The 19,228-nt window shown below is 40.9% G+C and overlaps 1 protein-coding gene across 2 annotated transcripts in view; it reads left to right on the top strand.

Moving 5' to 3' along the window:
- LOC128691404 (homeotic protein ultrabithorax-like) overlaps positions 1 to 19,228 on the top strand; it is a 1,565,881-nt gene that overhangs the window by 93,154 nt on the left and 1,453,499 nt on the right. For both annotated transcript variants that reach the window (XM_070091535.1, XM_070091530.1), the window contains exon 2: positions 2,297 to 2,348. The gene's annotated coding sequence lies outside the window, so the exon portion shown is untranslated. The remainder of the gene's footprint in view (positions 1 to 2,296; positions 2,349 to 19,228) is intronic.

Raw genomic sequence — 19,228 nt, 5'->3', positions numbered from 1 at the left:
ATTGTGTGTTACTGTGTATAACTAACTTCTGTGTTTCCTCTCCATTGGACGTCATATTTTTACTATTTCCCAGGAGAAGGGGAAAAAATCTTTTAATTTTTTCCCTCGGAAGGCAAATGTAACTCATCCAGGGTAAGTATAGACTGTTGAAAAGAAGGGGGTAAAACAACTGCAGGGAGGGGAGAAACGAGAGGGAAGTGTCGATCACGATAACACTCAGTTTTAGCGATTAATGGTGAGGGGGGTGAGGGGGAGAGAAGAGTTACATGAAAGAGTATGATAGGCTTTCTTGTGTACTTTCTTGTTTGCCTCCTCTCTTGCTTGCCCTCTCCAATGCTTTATATATATTTTTCCTTGCCTACGCTCTTACTCCCTTGATTGTTGCTTGCTTTCTCGACTGCCTTCTGCTTTAATCGTTTGTATCATGGTCTCTTGCTTTCTTGCTTGGTCGTTTGATACAGATACAATTCATTTCTTTTCTGCGGTATAAAGACAAAGTAATTTATATGTAATAGAAAATTGTTAGGCATAAAAGAAAGCTATTAGCTCATTGCTTGTTTGTTGTCTTGCTTCCTTGCTTATTTATATGCTTCTTTCATTGCTGCCTTGCTTACTCGCTTGCTTCTTTGCTCTCTTGATTGAGCGCTCCCTTGCTTCCTTGTTTCTTTTGCCCGTGCGAACTGCAGTCTTGTAGCTGTGCTGTAGCCAACTTTGGAATATGAAAAAGCAACAATATATGCACTGTAGAAACAGTATCCAGTAAGCCTTGAAAGCAAAGGCAGGAACTGCAGCACTAATGGGAGAAAGAACAGCACTGACGCACCTCTGGAGCGGAACAGGAGGATCTACAAATAGCAAAATCCTCCTCCGTGGCTGAATACCAAGCGGATATGTACACCGACAGAGACGCGACAAGAGCTGGAGAGGCTACATTAAAGCTTTTTTACTAAAAATCCGTAATTTTACGGTCAGAATGCCTAATCTCTTCGATTTTATTGTACTCTTATGTTTTTTTAAATTATGCAATATAAAAAAATTAACAAATTTGTGCTAAGACGTTATTTTCTTGCACTCAATTGCTCATCAACAGTAAAGACATGACTATGCCGACCCAATAGCAACCAGAGTCCTTCGGGTAGTAACTTTAAAGTATGATACAACAGGTACCACTTATCTTCGACACAGTGAATCTGAATGAAGTGGTACTGCCAGCTTCAGAAAACCCCAGAAGGCTCCTAAATACTGAAGCTTCGATGTGTGCTCCTGCTTCCTCTCTACCGGTATATAAGCTCTCGAATATTGGGAAAAGTATACACAACAGTTCTTTTGGGAGTTAGGTGATAAAGCAGTTTCTTGTTCCTGCAGCTTAGAGTGGCTATCCAAAACAGTGATACCTATAGCATCCTAGGCACGCGACTTACCTCCATGGAGCAGCAGAAATTTCCTTGAATGAAAATTAGGGATCTGTGTTGTAGGAATATTATTTAATTAATAACCCATCTGTCTGTTAAATAATTAAGCATTACTCGGATAATAAAGAGGGTGTCTGGGGAGAAAATGTTTCGATGTCTTTTATCTATTCAGAGCATTCCTCAAGGTATCCTGCAAAGGACACCTTGAGGAGGGAGAGAAAATATGATAATAGGGAGGGTAAGGAGGGTCGTCGATAAGTACACAGAGCCTGGGGACTATTTTAAGCGTCAGTGAGCGTAATCTGGAGGAGGAATGATGGCGACATGGGAGAGCTGACCATTACTGTGTACACTACCACCTTCCTACCCTCCCCCAGCTCACCTCCTTCCCTTTCAGGTCTCCGATTTCCTTCTCCCACTCCTTCTCAGGTGACCGGCTCCCCCTCCCTCACTCCATCTCAGTCATCATGATGAAGCCCAGTCTCCTTTTACAACGTTCTTTATCTTACACATAAACATAAACCTATAAAAAAGATGTTTAACCACAAATAGGTAAATTAATAAAGCAGTGTGCAACACGTCAGGTATGCGGTGCCTCGGCGATTCCAGAATAGGTTCTAGTCAGTACATATTAAGCGCATAGTTTGAGGTCCGGCTGGAGAACGGGTTACCTAAGAGAAGTGGATGTCAAAAGGAGTAGAATAGCAAAGCATTTATCAGGCTCCCATTTCATACTCACATAGCATGACTATGCATCACTGGAGGGTTGTGTACCAGCCTGAGTTCAATCATGTATAAATCAGTATACAATGACTGATGTTTGATTAGGATTTTTACGATTTTCACTTACGCGAGAACTTATGTAATGTTTTCCTTATTTTCAGAGAGCGCGTTTACGGTTACAGAGACCCGGACTAGAAGCAGAAACCAGATACCGTAAGGCAACCTGCATTTTTTTCCTTGTTATTTCTGCGATAATATCATTGTTCCTAGTTAGGAAGTTAGCTAAGCCAGCATGCAGAATTTCAAGTTATTCTTTTGTGAGTGTGTTTGTAAGGCGTAGTAGCACAAGATTGCTTATTGCTTTTGTTTGTAAAAACACACATAAATAAAATATTACAAGGAAGCACTTAATCTCTGTTACATATGTAAGCGAATATTTGGCTTGGAGAATGTTAGGATGTATTTTTTTCGTGTAAACAAAGTTCTGAATTATTTTCTGAATAATGAATAGTCACCATCACATCTATCACCGCCATCACCATCACCACCATCACTATCATCCCCATTATTATCACCATACACTGATTTTTGATGCAAAGGCAATGAGATAAGGTTTAGGGTGATGGTGTACAGACCTCTCAGCTCACAAATAGGCCACCACAAATATTCCTGCGAGACGGACCAAAAATTTGGTAGCTGCTTCCATAATATCATCAGATTTGAACTAATTAGCAATGTGAACGGAATCGAAAGTTTAGCTGCAAAATGTAAATGAAATATGGAGACTTGCGAGCCAAGTTATGAATTTCGAAATTGAATTAAAGAACTCCCAACATAACTGAAAGGAATCTAATCTAACCTTAAGTTACCATGTCTAGCCTAATCTAATCTACCTTAACCTTACCAAAATTGACTTAATATGGCCTAACTTTTCCGAACTATATCTAAAATTACTACATCAACCATTGAGGGAAAACGCATTATGTGTTAGGGACTTAAAACCTATCAACAGTCTCCAATCATTTATAAGGGGATTACAAATAAGATCCCTGTCTGTCTTCAAGAGGGAGCTGGGCAGATACCTAAAATCAGTACCTGACCAGTCGGGTTGTGGTTCGTACATTGGATTGCGTGTGGCTGGCATTAACAGCCTAGTTGCTTAGGACCTGTTTCCACCGTGAGGCCAGGTCATGGACTGGACCTTGGGGATGTTGATCCCAGGGCTCCCTCCAGGTAGACTCCAGGTAAACCTAAGTAAACCTAACCTAATCTCATTTAATACTACCTAACCTAAAATAGCATACATGGAGAAATCAGCTTCACTTTATATATAGTATAAAAATGCAGAGTTTATTCGTAAGACAGGCTCTTGATTTTGACTAATGGGTCACATCACCAGCGTATCAAAACTTGACCAGTCAAACAAACGCTTCTGCAAACGCTTAATTGCAGAGTAAAAACTTTTCTTGTACGTGTATATAATAAATAATTAATTAATGTTGATTGAATGATAAGCTTAATAGAAACAAAGCCCTAAGCAAACCTTCATTAAATTTAATCATTTACATGATAATGAGAATGTGAGAGGATCACTCAATGAGAAAAATGCCCGTTAATGTTTGTTAAACCGAATGCTGAAGTTAGGCGTCGTCTCCGTTGTTGACTTACTGAGTACTGTTTCAGGGTAGTTACCGGAGTACTGTAACCTGAGTACTGCTGGTCGTCTGGTTATTTGAACGTCATGTTCTCCACTGTCCACTAGGAATCCCTGCTTATATTTTCCCGCAATTTTTCAGTGTCTTTGGATTGTCTGACCTGCTTATTGCTTCTAGGTGGTCCGCTGTCACCACAGATCTTGATTTAGCTAGCACATTTGGCGCTAGATCTAGCATTATCTGTTTTTACCCGTTGATGGCGATAGATTGGGGACATTCCCATCACTTTTGTGTAAAAAAGGCAAAACTTATTCTCGAATGATAGTGAAATGCCTCGTTTGCTGTAAAAAAAAATCATACTTTAAAAGCCATAGCTGATAAAATTCCACCAGTGAAGATGTTTATTCATCAGCGCTTATCAACACGTCATAATAAAAACATAGGCTACGAACCTATAATTTTGGAAATACATAATAACTAAGAGGCGTAAACATTGGAAAGCAGCACCAACTTGCTTTTCTGAACGATTATGTATAAGTCGAAGGGGACTTCATGAACACCAGTTGAAAGACAGCGAGATCAAACTAAACTGAAACACAGAGAGAAGCCTGATCATGGACCAGGCTGCAGGGGCGTTGTCCCCCGGAACACCCTCCAGGTAAACTCCAGGTAGACCTGGGTATAAAAGAGATGTAAACAAGTTTAATGACTCAAGAGTCTTTCACAGCTGCCCGTGAATGACGGAATCGACAAGGAAATTTGGCTTATTGGACGAGTAGTAACGAGAAGATAAGATTATTCTCAAACAGGAGTTCGTTGCATTATTGAATTGTGATCGGACTGTTTCTTTTTCTATTTGTTGGGATAAAGGAACAAAAATTTAGACATAGTTTTTGACACTGCGAAACAGTTAAAAAAAAAAAAAAGCCCCTTCCCTTGCTTCCTTGATTGCCTCCCATTACCCAGCTGCTTTATGGCCCCATGAGAATCAGGCGCTTCCCCATGAATATAATAACGGTGAAAAGTATAAAATTTGCCGAATTTCTAATATTACAACTGTACGACACAGACACAAACACGATGGAATTTTCAGCTTGCCAAATCCCTCTTGCTAAGCAAACACAACATTCCGACCTTTACAGCTACAGGTGGGCCCCGCTTATACAGCAGGTTAGGTTCCGAGCTACCACTGTAAAGCTAAATTAGCTGTAAAGTGAAACATAACCTTCTATCACTTTCAAATGCATATGAAAGCTTGATAACATGTTTAAACTATCATACATAAATGAGCAATAGAGCTAAGTCTAAAAAATGCAAATACATTACACACGTTACTTACCTTAAAATATTTTTGTCTTTAGCTGATACTGAGTGGTGAATATATTTGATGAAGGAAGTGTGAATAAATGAAGGACGGATTTAATTGAAAACCCGCTGTATTAGCGAAACGTTATATAGCGAAGTGCTATAAACCGGGCCCTCCTGTATTCACTTTACCAGGTCCGCCTGCAGCTCTACTATGGGTCTCCATATGGTCTTACTTTGCCAAGTTTCTGTAGACTTGGAAAAGTTTGGTCTTCAAGTGAAATCTTGTATCAGTGATGTGTTAAATTGCAATATTTCTTATTGGTGGATCGGTCTGAACCCGCCGAGAATATTTCATTCGGAGTGATACAGATAATAAGGTGTCCTATTGGGGCTGTCATCCTTATGTCAATCCATCTACACTGTCTCAACTACAACAACCATCACCACTAATACCACCACTGCCACCATCATCACTAACACCTGCACGACCACCACAATCACATCAATTATCACTATCATTACTAACACTATTATTACCACCACCACCACCACCACCACCACCACCACCACCACCACCACCACCATCATCATCATCATCATCATCATCATCATCAGCATCATCATCATCATCATCATCAGCATCAGCATCAGCATAATCATCATCATCATCATCATCATCATCATCATCATCATCATCATCATCATCATTATTCCTCATCATCAACGACCGAGACGCAGAAATTCCAATAATTTAATGAATCCATTAAAAATCCATCACGGTCATCTCTGGATTCACTCTCATTTATGCATCCAATCACGTACACACACACACACACACACACACACACACACACACACACACACACACACACACACACACACACACACACACACACACACACACACACACACACACACACACACACACACACACACACACACACGCACGCACGCACACACACACACACACACACACACACACACACACACGCACACACACCTAATAGCGATCAGTGACGAAGCGGGGCCAGGAGCTGAGTCTCGACCCCAGTAACCACAATTAGGTGAGTACAATTAGGTGAGTACACACACACACACACACACACACACACCCACATGGATTTATCACCCAGTCACTCCATCACCTCGTCTTCCTTTATAACTCGCATAAGCTCCACCCAGCTCGTGTACATTCGTCGTTCGATCCATCTTTCTCAACGTGTGTGTGTGTGTGTGTGTGTGTGTGTGTGTGTGTCTTACACACCCTACAGACAGACACACGCATATATCTCTCTACCATCTAAATACACTTGCTTTGGGTCCTTTGCAAAACTGGCTGAGGTTAAGATAGTCTTGTCCCATGAGAGATACTAAAGAAATCTTTTACACCACACGCTAGACTTGAAACTAAGATGTACTGTCGACAGTAATAAAGACAAGGCACACGTACAGAATAAGTCTTTGTTACAGCGTTACGCTCAGTGAAGAGCTTCATAAGCTTCGATTTTTTTTTCATACGCCAGATCAAAATGAGAATAAGTTTCTGAGCCGAGACCTCATTTAAAGAAAAAAAAATAGCTATCTAAAAATTTTAGAATAGATTCCAGAATTAAGGAACATGAACATTGAAAGCCACAATACCGTAACATTAACAATTTATAATTTAGATATTTCTATTTTACAAGTTTTTTTTATAATAGGTTCAAGTCCGTCATGGACCATTCTCATTCTCCAAGTTGTGACTTAAGAATGGTCCAGGACGGACTAAAACGTCGTCTCATATTTCCTCTCCAAAATCTTGTTATTTTCAAAATATGACTTACGACGATGGACTAGAACTCTCCTGTAAATTTCCTCAATGATTAAACAGATTTTTTTAACGCAATGGTCGTCTCCTATCAAAGTAAAGTAACTACAGAAGAAGGAATCACATACGACATCATTCAGTAGCTGTCTTGTTGGTTGTGCGCAGATATCACAGTTCCAATGATCCTACGAAAATATAACTGGTTATACAATGCAAAGATAATACAATATTGAGCGTTGTTTAAAAGATTGCAAGAATTTCTTGTCAATAAACAAAGAAGTTGGTGTGAGGGACAAACTGGAGGTGCAGCAAATGAGTGCAGAAAACTAATGCAAACCTGAAAAGAATTATGTTGAAATTAATGCAAAAAAGATTAAACACCCGCACGCTTAGACCCATTCCCGTGATCACAGACACGTACAAACAGGCAATTGGAAATTGGCATTCACAATTATTCGTTTAGAGATGTGCATTTAAAAACACTCGCTTGGGAAAAGGCAATCATAAATAAGCAACTGCAAAAAAAAGTAATTTTTCAAATTGACATTTATAAATTAGTAATTAAACATACAACCCTGGCCAGCACAATCCACGTTGAGGATCGTAACTCCTGAGATTACTGCCAAAGATTTATTCATTCGGGGTCCATTTTTTTTTTTTTTGGCCTCTGCCCATGACTCAGTGTGAAATACTAGCGAAATATATGCGGTGTGAATCTCTGGGTACGAAAGTACATACAAGCCACCTTCGATATCAGTTCATTACCGCCCGTATGGCGCCCACACTTAGAGACGTGTTCTGCCATTTCAGGTGCCCATTAGCGTTTGCCAATGATTACTTTTATGGTTTGAAAAAAAAAAATCGGTTGAAGAGATGAGAACTCGAAAAATTCGTCTTCTTTTTTTAGCGTGTGATGCTTGTGATGGAGAAATGATGGAGGTGAAGGTGTTAGCTAGTAGATGTGATGAGGGTGTTAGGTGGTAGACATGATGGAGAGATGGAAACAAAAGAGGAGGCAAACTGATTAATAATAGGGAGGGAATAAAGGGGTGATGGTGGTGAAGGAAGAAAGAAGTAAGAAGAGCGATGCGAAGATAGGAATTAGAGAAGGAAACAGAAAAAAGTTAGGAAAATATGAAAGGTTAAATAGAAAGGAAAAAAGTAAATAGAGGAAACGAATAGAAAGAAAAGATAAGTCAGAGTTTACGAGAGGAAAGGGGAATAAATAAATAAAAAAAAAGGCAGAGATAGGATAAGGAACAGTAGGAGAATGAATAACAAGAAATTTACGAATGTTAAGTAAATACAAAGGAGAAAAAGACTGAAGAGGAATGAGGAGCTTATTTACACGTTTCTGAAGGCAACCCATTATATCTAACTGCTGTTGCAGGCAACCTGTTATACCCAGTTGTTGCTGCAGGTATCTCGTCATGCCTAACTGCTCCTGTAGCCGGGGAAAAATTTCATTGTTTTTAGTTTCTGAATATTTCACACATCAATGATATAGTTCAGAATGTCAGAGGAGTTATTGCTTGCTGAATCATTCATTCAGCTCATAATGTCAGTGTTGTTGCTATCTGATTTATAGATAGCTAATGATGTCACACAAAGGATGACCTCAGATAGCAATTACTTCAGCATCCCTCACAGCCCTTATAGCCTTGAAGGCCAGAAAACCATGGCCTGAATTTATCAGGGTTTCTTCCATACTAAATAAGTCACCATTCGCACTCAATTGTATTCATGCTCCTCACACCAAGGAGGAAGACAATATAAATCTGGCTACTATGTATCGCTTGTGGGCAGCCTTGACTATACCATTTTAATCATAGCTTCATGTACTGTTTTATAGGAATAAATTACAAATTTATTTAACCCGGGATATGCTTCTTAATCACCTTTAACAAATATTTCGTGCCAATTTCAGTCATGTTATTAGCAATAATTAGATCTGTACTTTACTAATTCCACATAAGACTCCAGAGTCAAAAGAGAAGAGATTGCAATTTGTGTCTTAGCCACAATACGTTGCTCTGTTAGGAGCACCGACGTAATCTGTCGTACAGTGGGAGTGACTCAGCCTGGTCATACTGCTGTGTCCGTCCACCTCGAGAGCGGAGCGTGTGGTGTGTCTGCCTCGTCTGACATTGGAGCACCAATTTGAGGTTCTCGCAGCCGAATACCTAGCACAGAGTTACTCGAGGTGCTCTGTTTGTTCAGCTGGTCCAGTGAGTAATGTGTCAGGTACTTAGTGTTGATTGATGGAGAGCCAAGCGCCAAGCTCACACCTGTACTCCGAACACCACGACTCACTCCTATACATGTCTAAGGAGTATTTTTATTCGTGTGTTTCAAATAATTCGTACAGCTTTTTAACATTCTCTTCAGTTTTTTCCCTTCCCCTTTCCCCTCTCTCTCTGTACTTCCATCTTGCAGGCACTATACTGCATCTCCTGTTTCTCCCAGTGGTGACGTGTACTTAGCTCTGTGAAGACCTGTTTGTGTGCTCTTGAGTGGTGACCTGTACTTTGAGTGCTGACCTGTACTTAACTCTGTGAAGAAGTGTCTTGTTTGCTCCCGTGGACTGAACCAAGATGCCCTCCATCGAGCAACTTTACCAGCAACTTAAGGAAGAATTGAAGGCAGCGAAGATGGAGATACGGCGATTGACCGAGGAAAACAAGAGGATTCGTAGTAGTCCTCCTGTTTCGAGTCCTCAGGTCAAGAAGGGATCGTGGTCAGTGGCTGGACAGCAGGGGACGACGAAGTTGACGATCAAGAAGACGAATGGAAAGCCAGAAACGATGAAGAAGAAAGAGACTGCTGTGGAAACTCCCGTGGAAACCTCCAACGCATTCTCGGTGCTACCCGACGAATGTGAGTCTACTACTGGGATCGTCACGACGAACGACAACAAGGAAGGTAAGAATATTGTTGTTGTTGGGGATAGCCAGGTTAGATACATGGATAGGGCATTCTGCTTGAAGGACAGGAGTAGGAGACAAAGGGTATGCTTTCCTGGGGCTGGGATGGAGGACATTGTTAGCCGGCTTGACAACATCATGAACGGTAATGGGATCAATCCTATTATTTGCCTCAGTGCTGGAGGCAATGATGTAGGCAAGCGTAGAAGTGAGGATTTAGTTAGAAAGTTCAGGACAGCTATAGACATGATTAGGAAGAAGGGGGGGCGCCCTGTTATATGTGGCATTTTGCCAAGAAGAGGTGTTGGTAATGAATGGTTGTCCAGAGCAATTGGTATTAATTGTTGGCTGGATAAACACTGTAAGGATAATGCAGTACCATTCATTGACAACTGGGACAACTTCTATGGCCGAAATGACATGTATGCCAGGGATGGGGTTCACTTATCCAGGGCAGGTGTGGGTTTTCTTGCTAACTCAGTTGAGGGGGTTGTTAGGACTTTAAACTAGGATTAGTTAGAGGTATGGGTTTAGAAATGATTAATAATGAGTATGGATATATTGACTTATGCTCTGATATTAAGAATCTTAATAGTAACTGTCATGGAGTAACTCTGGGTAATGATAATTTCAGAAATTGTGTAAAAACAAAGATGAATAGGAAAAATGTGCAGAAGAAAAAACATATGATGGTATTTTATGCTAACAGTCGAAGTGCAAGAAATAAAATTAATGAACTACGTTTGGTAGCATGTGCTGGGAACTTTGATATCATTGCATTAACTGAAACGTGGTTTGATTTAAAGAGTCGGGATATGACTGCTGAGTGTAATATTCAGGGATTTAAGTTGTTCAATGTGGATAGATGTAATGGGAAGGGGGGAGGAGTTGCATTGTATGTTCGAGAAAATATTAATTGTTGCATAAAAACAGGTATAAAAATAGATGGAGCAGTAACAGAGTCTGTTTGGGTAGAGTTCGTGGAGGGTCAAGAAAAACTAATTCTAGGTGTAATATACCGACCTCCAGGCTTGGATCACGATAGAGGGAGACTTCTTTGGGACGAAATTGTTAGGGCTTCTGGCCACAGTAACGTAGTCATAGTAGGGGATTTTAACTTTAGCCAAATTGACTGGAATTCTTTGACAGGTAATCTAGAGTCCAGTGACTTCATGGAAACAGTTCAGGACTGTTTTCTGAAACAGAGTGTAACTGAACCTACCAGGGGTAATAATTTGCTAGACCTAGTCTTGTCAAATAAGGAAACACTAGTGAATAATCTGGAGATCACTGAAGAGCTTGGCGCAAGTGATCACAAATCCATCACCTTTAGCATTAATTGGGAATGCAAGAATAATGATAATACAGTAAAAATCCCCGATTTTCGTTCTGCCGATTATAATGGACTTAGGGAACATCTGTCTAATCTTGATTGGGGTTATCTAGCTAATGATTTTATTGACGATAATCATACTTATGAATATGAAGGGATCTGCTTTTATGATTGTTTTCTTAATAATGTACACAGTGCCCAGAGTATATACATTCCACAGAGAGAAATTAGGTCTAATAATAACGATCCCAAATGGGTTAACAGGAGGTTAAAGCATCTATTAGGGGAGAAAAGGGGAATTTATAGGCGCATCAGAAGAGGAGAGGTTAACCTTACTGACCAATATGTTCAGCTTAAAAGAAAAGTAAAAAAGGCGATTAGAAAGGCTAAACGTGACTATGAAATTAGAGTCGCTAATGAATCAAAGACTAATCCAAAGGGGTTCTTTCAAGTGTATAGGACGAAGGTGAAGGAAAAAGTAGGACCTCTGAAATCTGGGAATGGACAGCTGACGGATAATGAACTGGAAATGTGTTCCTTATTTAATGACTATTTTTTGTCAGTTTTTACACAGGAAGATGTAAATGAGATTCCAGTAATAAACAATTATTTAGTTCCTGATGAATTCAAGTTAACTAATATTACTGTCACGAGGGACATGGTTATTAAGCGGATAGACAAACTGAAACAAAATAAGTCCCCGGGACCCGATGAGTTGTTTTCAAGGGTACTTAAGGAATGCAAGATGGAGCTTAGTCAGCCATTAACGAGTGTATTCAATACGTCCATCCTTTCCAGTGTTGTGCCAGATATGTGGAAGATGGCTAATGTGGTTCCTATATTCAAATCAGGGGATAAGTCCACTCCTTCAAATTACCGTCCAATAAGCCTGACATCTATAGTGGGCAAGTTATTAGAATCAATTATAGCTGACATTATCAGAAGTCACCTTGAAGAGCATAACTTGATAAATGAATCTCAGCATGGATTCACGAGAGGTCGTTCCTGCCTGACAAACTTACTGACGTTCTTCAATAGAACATTTGAGGCAGTTGACAGTGATAAGGAATATGATATTGTTTATTTGGATTTTAGTAAAGCCTTCGACAGAGTACCTCACAAGAGACTCTTGAGAAAAGTGGCAGCTCATGGTATAGGAGGTAAAGTTCTAGCATGGATTGAGGCATGGCTTACCAATAGAAAGCAGAGAGTTACCATTAATGGAGTGAAATCTGAATGGGGATTAGTCACTAGTGGCGTTCCACAAGGATCAGTTTTGGGCCCTCTCTTGTTCATAATTTACATTAATGACCTTGATGAAGGGATTACTAGTGACATGAGTAAGTTTGCTGATGATACAAAGATAGGGCGTATAATTCACTCTGAGGAGGATATCAATGAACTCCAGGACGATTTGAACAAACTAATGTCTTGGTCTGAGAAATGGCAGATGAAGTTTAATGTGGATAAGTGTAAGGTACTTGCCCTTGGTAATGAAAATAACCCTCGAAGCTATAATCTAGGTGAAGTAGAGCTTGGTCATACAGAATGTGAAAAAGACTTGGGAGTCATGGTAAGCAGAAATCTAAAGCCAAGGCAGCAGTGCCTCAGTGTGCGCAACAAGGCCAACAGATTACTTGGATTTATCTCAAGAAGTATAAGTAACAGAAGTCCAAAAGTTATTTTACAGCTCTATACATCACTAGTGAGGCCTCATTTAGATTATGCTGCTCAGTTTTGGTCCCCTTACTACAGGATGGACATAGACTCATTAGAGAACATACAGAGAAGAATGACTAAAATGATTTACTGTGTAAGGAACCTCCCGTATGAAGATAGACTTAAAGCCTTAAATCTCCACTCTCTGGAGAGGCGTAGAATGAGGGGAGATATCATTGAAGTGTATAAGTGGATGACGGGCATAAACAAGGGAGACATTAATAAAGTACTGAGGGTGTCGAACCAGGTAAGAACCAGGAATAATGGATTTAAGTTGGATAAATTTAGATTTAGAAAGGACATAGGTAAGTACTGGTTTTCTAACAGAGTTGTAGATGCGTGGAACAGTCTTCCCAGTGGGGTGATAGAGGCTAGGACCTTGGGTAGCTTTAAGAAGAGACTGGACAAATATATGAGCGGGAGGGGCTGGGTTTGATTGGTGTTGGGGGGTGCGGGAGTTGTTTCTTGAGTAGCTTTAGGTAGATGTCGTTTTGATAAGGACCTGCCTCGTATGGGCCAGTAGGCCTTCTGCAGTGTTCCTACATTCTTATGTTCTTATGTTCTTATGTCAGGGGAGCCCCATACATCAGGGGAGCCCCACACCTCAGGGGAGCCACACGCCGTAAGGTAGCCCCACACCTCAGACGAACCCCACACCTCGGGGAAGCCTCACACCTAAGGGAAGCCTCACACCTCAGGTGAACCCCACACCTCAGGAGAGCCCCACAGCTCAGGAAAGCCTCACACCTCAGGGGAGCCCCACACCTAAAGGTAGCCCCACACGTCAAGGGAACCCCACACCTCAGGAGAGTCCCACACCTCAGTGAAGCTTCACACCTAAGGGAAGCCTCACAGGGTGTGAATGATCACTTACCATTACCTTCTCCTCCTTGAAGACGCAGCATCATCCACGAGATAAGACGCCTCTCCCAAGTCTGAGTTTCTCACCTCCTCTCTTCTTACCGGCGTCATCACTCCACAATTCTTCCATTCTTTCTCTTTTCTTTTGATCTTTCTTTCATTTCTCTCCGTGTAGTCTCGTTTCATTCATCCGATTTTTATATGTGTAATGAATCACCCTCATTACCCTCTTCAATAATTCTCATTTCCTTATTCTCGTGTTTATCTCCATAATGTTTACTGGAAGGATTTTTATTTTCTGATTGGTATTAAAATACGAAAGAAAATATAAACGAAAATTTATTATAATTGGAGGAAATAAAAACGAGGGCAAAATTTTGCCCTCAGCAAAAGACAAAAATAATCAAAATGCCAAAAATAAGCCCATCAAAATATTAACATATACCTATCAAAAATACTGATCGAATCCATTGAAACGCTATAAAAATCTAGCAAAATTCTTAAAAGGAAAAGAGAATAACGATAAGAAGCTTTATCAGATAAAATGCAAAGACAACAACGATATCAGTATCACATCAAAACGATAGCAGAAGCAGATCATGATAATGTCAGGATGGCAATACTCCAAGCGATAGCCAAAGTGTAATTCCAGCAAGCAAGACCATAGCAGGTGGCAAGCTGCAGGATTAGCATTAGCAGTGAACTCAATTCTAGCACGTGCAGTATTGCAAGGCGAGGAGGAAGTGGATGAAGAAGAGGAGGAGAAGGGGGAGGAAGAGGAAGAGAACATGGAGGACAAGAAGAGTAGGAAGAAAATGAAGGAAGTGTAAGAACAGAAGGAACAGTGGTAGAAGAAATAGTAGCAGTAGGAGGAAGGGAAGGAAGAGGTGGAGAAATCGATGGATTCTTCATCACCGCTGGAACCGGAAGATTTTAATAGTTCTGCTACTTCCTCAGCAAAAGCAGAACTAGCCACAGCAGGGATGTCGCCGCCTCCGTCGCCAGTAGAAGAGGCGGTGCTGCTAGTAAGGTCAGAAACAATGGCACCCCACCAGCAGCAACAACAGCAGGACAAACATAATGAATAACATTATGGTACTTACAACCGCAACGGAACTGAAAACAACAGAAATTGCGGCATTCGAGCAAGAGGCGCAAAAGCAGCAGAATAAGCAGGCCGAAGCAACAGCAAGCAGTAACAGCAACGGCAACAACAAGAGCATTACGTATAGAAGCAGCGTTAGAAGCAAAAACAGCAGCTGCTACAGCAGAAGCGGCAACAGCTGCTGCAGGAGAATTAGCAACTGCATCGTCAGCAGAAGCAGTAGCAGCAGCAGAAACAGTAGGAGTAGAAAGAGAATTTGCAGCTTCAACGTCCTTGGTATAAACAGCAGCACCAGCACCACCACCAGCACCAGCACCAGCACCACCACCAGCACCAGCACCACCACCAGCACCACTACCAGCACCACCACCAGCACCACCACCAGCACCACCACCAGCACCACCACCACCATCAGCACCACCACCACCACCACCACCACCACCACCACCAACACCACCAACACCATCACCAACACCACCACCAACACCACCACCACCACCATTATTACCATCAGAGACAGGAACTGTAGCATCAGTAGCCATAGCAAGCTCCACTACCACCATCACCACGATCAGAAACAGCAGCAGAGACAGCCATAGCAACTGCAGCAGCAGCGGCAGCCATAGCAGCAGCAGCGGCAGCTATAACAGCAGCAGCGGCAGCTATAGTATCAGCAGCAGGAGCAATAACAGCAACTATGACAGATATACCTGCAATAGCAGACACAGCAACTGCAGCACAAGGAACAGTAACTAATAATAACGGAGAAATAACAGCAGAACAATAGCTGCAAAGGAGGAATGGCAGTAGCAGCAGCAGCAGCAGCAGCAGCAGCAGCAGCAGCAGCAGCAGCAGCAGCAGAGCAGCGGCAGCCCACCAGGAATCTCCCTGCAGACGCGCCCTCGCCCTGTTTACCAGTCCCGGGCCACTAAATCACCAAGCTGGGGAACGACAATGCTTAACCACAATCACCCACAGAGACGGCCCCTGCTTCATGCAGCATATGGGCTCCGACCATCAGCAGGAGCTGCGGCTGCTACTTCCTACCTCCAAAAAAGGCCAAAAATTCCTTGCTTTTTGGCTACCAGTGTGTTTGTATATTAAGTATCCGAGCAATGGCGAAAATTACCAGTTTCAAATTGCTCGTGCTCTGTGCCCTTCCAGACATAATACGAACCTTCAGACATGATGAGAAACACTCAGAAGTGAAACGAGGCTGAAGACATGATACTGAATCCTTTGTGACAATGAATGTAAAACATAACCTTAAACAACATGCAGCTGTAAATGATATATGGCTTTGCTTCTAAATCAGCAATTAATTGCGATCGTTATAGATATAAATTCTTTTGAGACATCTGGTATGGTTCGTTCCTCATGACTTAGGGTGTTTACTGTCTTTGGGAGTAGGGAAGTACCTTAATTAAGATCCGTCAAAGAGGAAGCAGTAGAGGGCAGGATAGGAGAAAAACAGTGAAAGGGTAGGGAAGCGATTGTTTATTTCATCGACATATCCGGAGATTCGTGTAACAAGGATAGACTTAACGTAATTGCTTGTAAGAGAATCGTCTTAAGATACAGTGGTTCTCAGGGGGATCCAATCGCTATCTGCCGAGTCTTTCATGTTGTCGAGTCTATTGACTGCGAACACCTTTGTGTGTGTATTGGTTATCTTCGAGTCTCTCTTCTTTCTGCAGTAATCTTAACTCTCAGCCCACAAGCGGACTCCAAACAAGAAAGAAAGACATACATTATTGACTCTATCAATAGGAAAAGAAACCCAAATAGCAGGGAATAAATTGATAGGCAATACATTCTCGATAAAGCAATCCCCATTACGGGAACGAAGTGCAATTTTCCATAAAAATCTCATTCCTATTGGAGTGCTTCGCAATTTATTCTCGTGGTTATCAATTTTTATAACCCCCAGCTTGGGATATACAGCGCAAGATAACTAATACCTGAGAGTAGCGCTAATGCGGCCCGATAATGTCGCATGCGGCACCTTGCGGGTGCGGTAGGTGCAGGAACAGCAACAAGAACACTGAGGAACACTCAAGAATTTCCAAGGAGCACCGCCAAGGAGCGATTTTTGTTGCCGCAGCTGAGAGAGAGAGTTAGTTGCGTAAGGTTTTAAAGTGCAGGTGCTGGTTAGTGTCTAGGTGGATATTCTTAAGTGACAAGAAGTGCCATTGTTCCCTGCAGGGGCATTAGGGAAGATTTCTTCCTCTGTCCCAGGGAGCGGTGCTACAGAACACTGCTACTTTTTCGGAAACGTTAGACAGGGCACCGTCTCTCAAGTTGCTGTAGTTGTTATTGGTGGTAGTGCTACTGATGCTGTGGGCCGTTTGTATAACTGATGTTGTGGTTGTGATGGAGGTGGAGTCAGTAGTGGAGGCGGTGGTGACGGTATCAATGCTACTGTTGCTGGGGGGCGGTTTAAATCACCGTTGGTGGTGGTGGGGTGGTGGAAGCGTTGGTGCTGGTGATGGAGGCCATAGCGATAGTGGCAGTGCTATGCTGCTGGTGGCGTTCTCCATCACTGCTGAAGTAGCTTGTTACAAAAATACGATGCAGTTATTGATGGGCTTTAATTAGATGCAAGCTGTGAATAATGAGCCATTGTACTATGAGAATATTATTAGGAAATGGGAGAGGAGGGGCCCGCTGAATGGAGAAGGGGACCGCAGAAGGCGTGGAAGGGACCTCCAGTGCCTCCTCAAGGGGACTGCTGGTGATGGCAGACACGTTAATGACAAATCTGAAGAATTACAACACGAAGTCGATCCTGGAGAAGAGGGATATATCGGCCGACATCTTCCTTTCCTCATTCTTCAAGTGTCTTGAGGCGAGGCGAATGGCAGTTAAATTTACTAGCGACAATTTTTCTTGTAAATCAGGAGCCGGCGAGAAAAGAATTTCAGAATTTTTGTGTGTTGTTTATTATGATCGTTAAAATTCACCAGGAGAAGTCGGATTTGAGAGCGTGATTTAGAGTTGAAGCCACAACATATACTTACTGCAATATAATTCCCATATTATAATGATATACAATGAAGACAAGTTGTATAATAAGACACATGTGCAAAACTTCGGTATCTTTCTGTATTTTGCAGAATCATCATATTTGGCAGTCATACTTATTCCAATACACACTAAACATTCTTTCCTATTTAGACTCCAGGATTAATTTTATGCTTCCCTGCTTCATTAGGTGTGTTTACAGTAATTCAAGGGAAAATGTGTGTGTGTCTGTGTGTGTGATAATGAACCAGTGTAACAATTCTACTGAATAGCGGAGGCTCGAATCATTGGTATCAGAATATCAGGTCGTTGCCTTTGCCTAATGCACCAGAGTCTTAGGCGTCAGGCTGGTAATCCAGAATCGCGTGTTAGAATGCCCCCAGTGTGGAAAGGATTCGAACCTGCTACATACCCACATGGTCTTTAGTAAACAGCTAAGAAGTAGTAACCTAACTCACTCAACCACGAGCTTACCACATTGGTTGTTTGTCTGTGCTGGGGACATGATGAATATTCATAAGTCCCCAAATGAGAGTGGATACGGGAATAGAGTAGCAAGTGATGAGTGAAACCATAGGTCTAGCATTACTGAAGAATGTGTCTGGGCACTGTACTTATGCTGCTCTTAGGCACGTATGATCATACTTTCAACTCTTGTTAGAACGGGGTTGAAAGTAATTTGAACTTGAAGTTAATAAAGTTATTGATATATATATATATATATATATATATATATATATATATATATATATATATATATATATATATATATATATATATATATATATATATATATATATATATATGCAATAAGATCACAGTAAACAGGTGATTTCAGAATATGCAAAACAACCACTCTGAAAGAATAGAGAAATTCCAAGAGCTTTCGTGACTACTCACATTATCCTTGATAATGTGAGAAGTCACGAAAGCGCTTGGAATTTCTCTATTCTTTCAGAGTGGTTGTTTTGCATATTCTGAAATCACCTGTTTACTGTGATCTTATTGCATATATATATATATATATATATATATATATATATATATATATATATATATATATATATATATATATATATATATATATATATATATATATATATAAATATATATATATAAATATATATATATATATATATATATATATATATATATATATATATATATATATATATATATATATATATATATATATATATATATATATATATATATATATATATGCAATAAGATCACAGTAAACAGGTGATTTTAAATTATGCAAAACAACCACTGTGAAAGAGTAGTGAAATTCCAGGCGCTTTCGTGACTACTCACATTGTCAAGGAACTATAGTTCCTTGACAATGTGAGTAGTC

This window comes from Cherax quadricarinatus, chromosome 36, assembly GCF_038502225.1.
Source record: "Cherax quadricarinatus isolate ZL_2023a chromosome 36, ASM3850222v1, whole genome shotgun sequence".
NCBI lineage: Eukaryota > Metazoa > Arthropoda > Malacostraca > Decapoda > Parastacidae > Cherax > Cherax quadricarinatus.
This window is presented reverse-complemented; position numbering and strand designations above follow the sequence as displayed.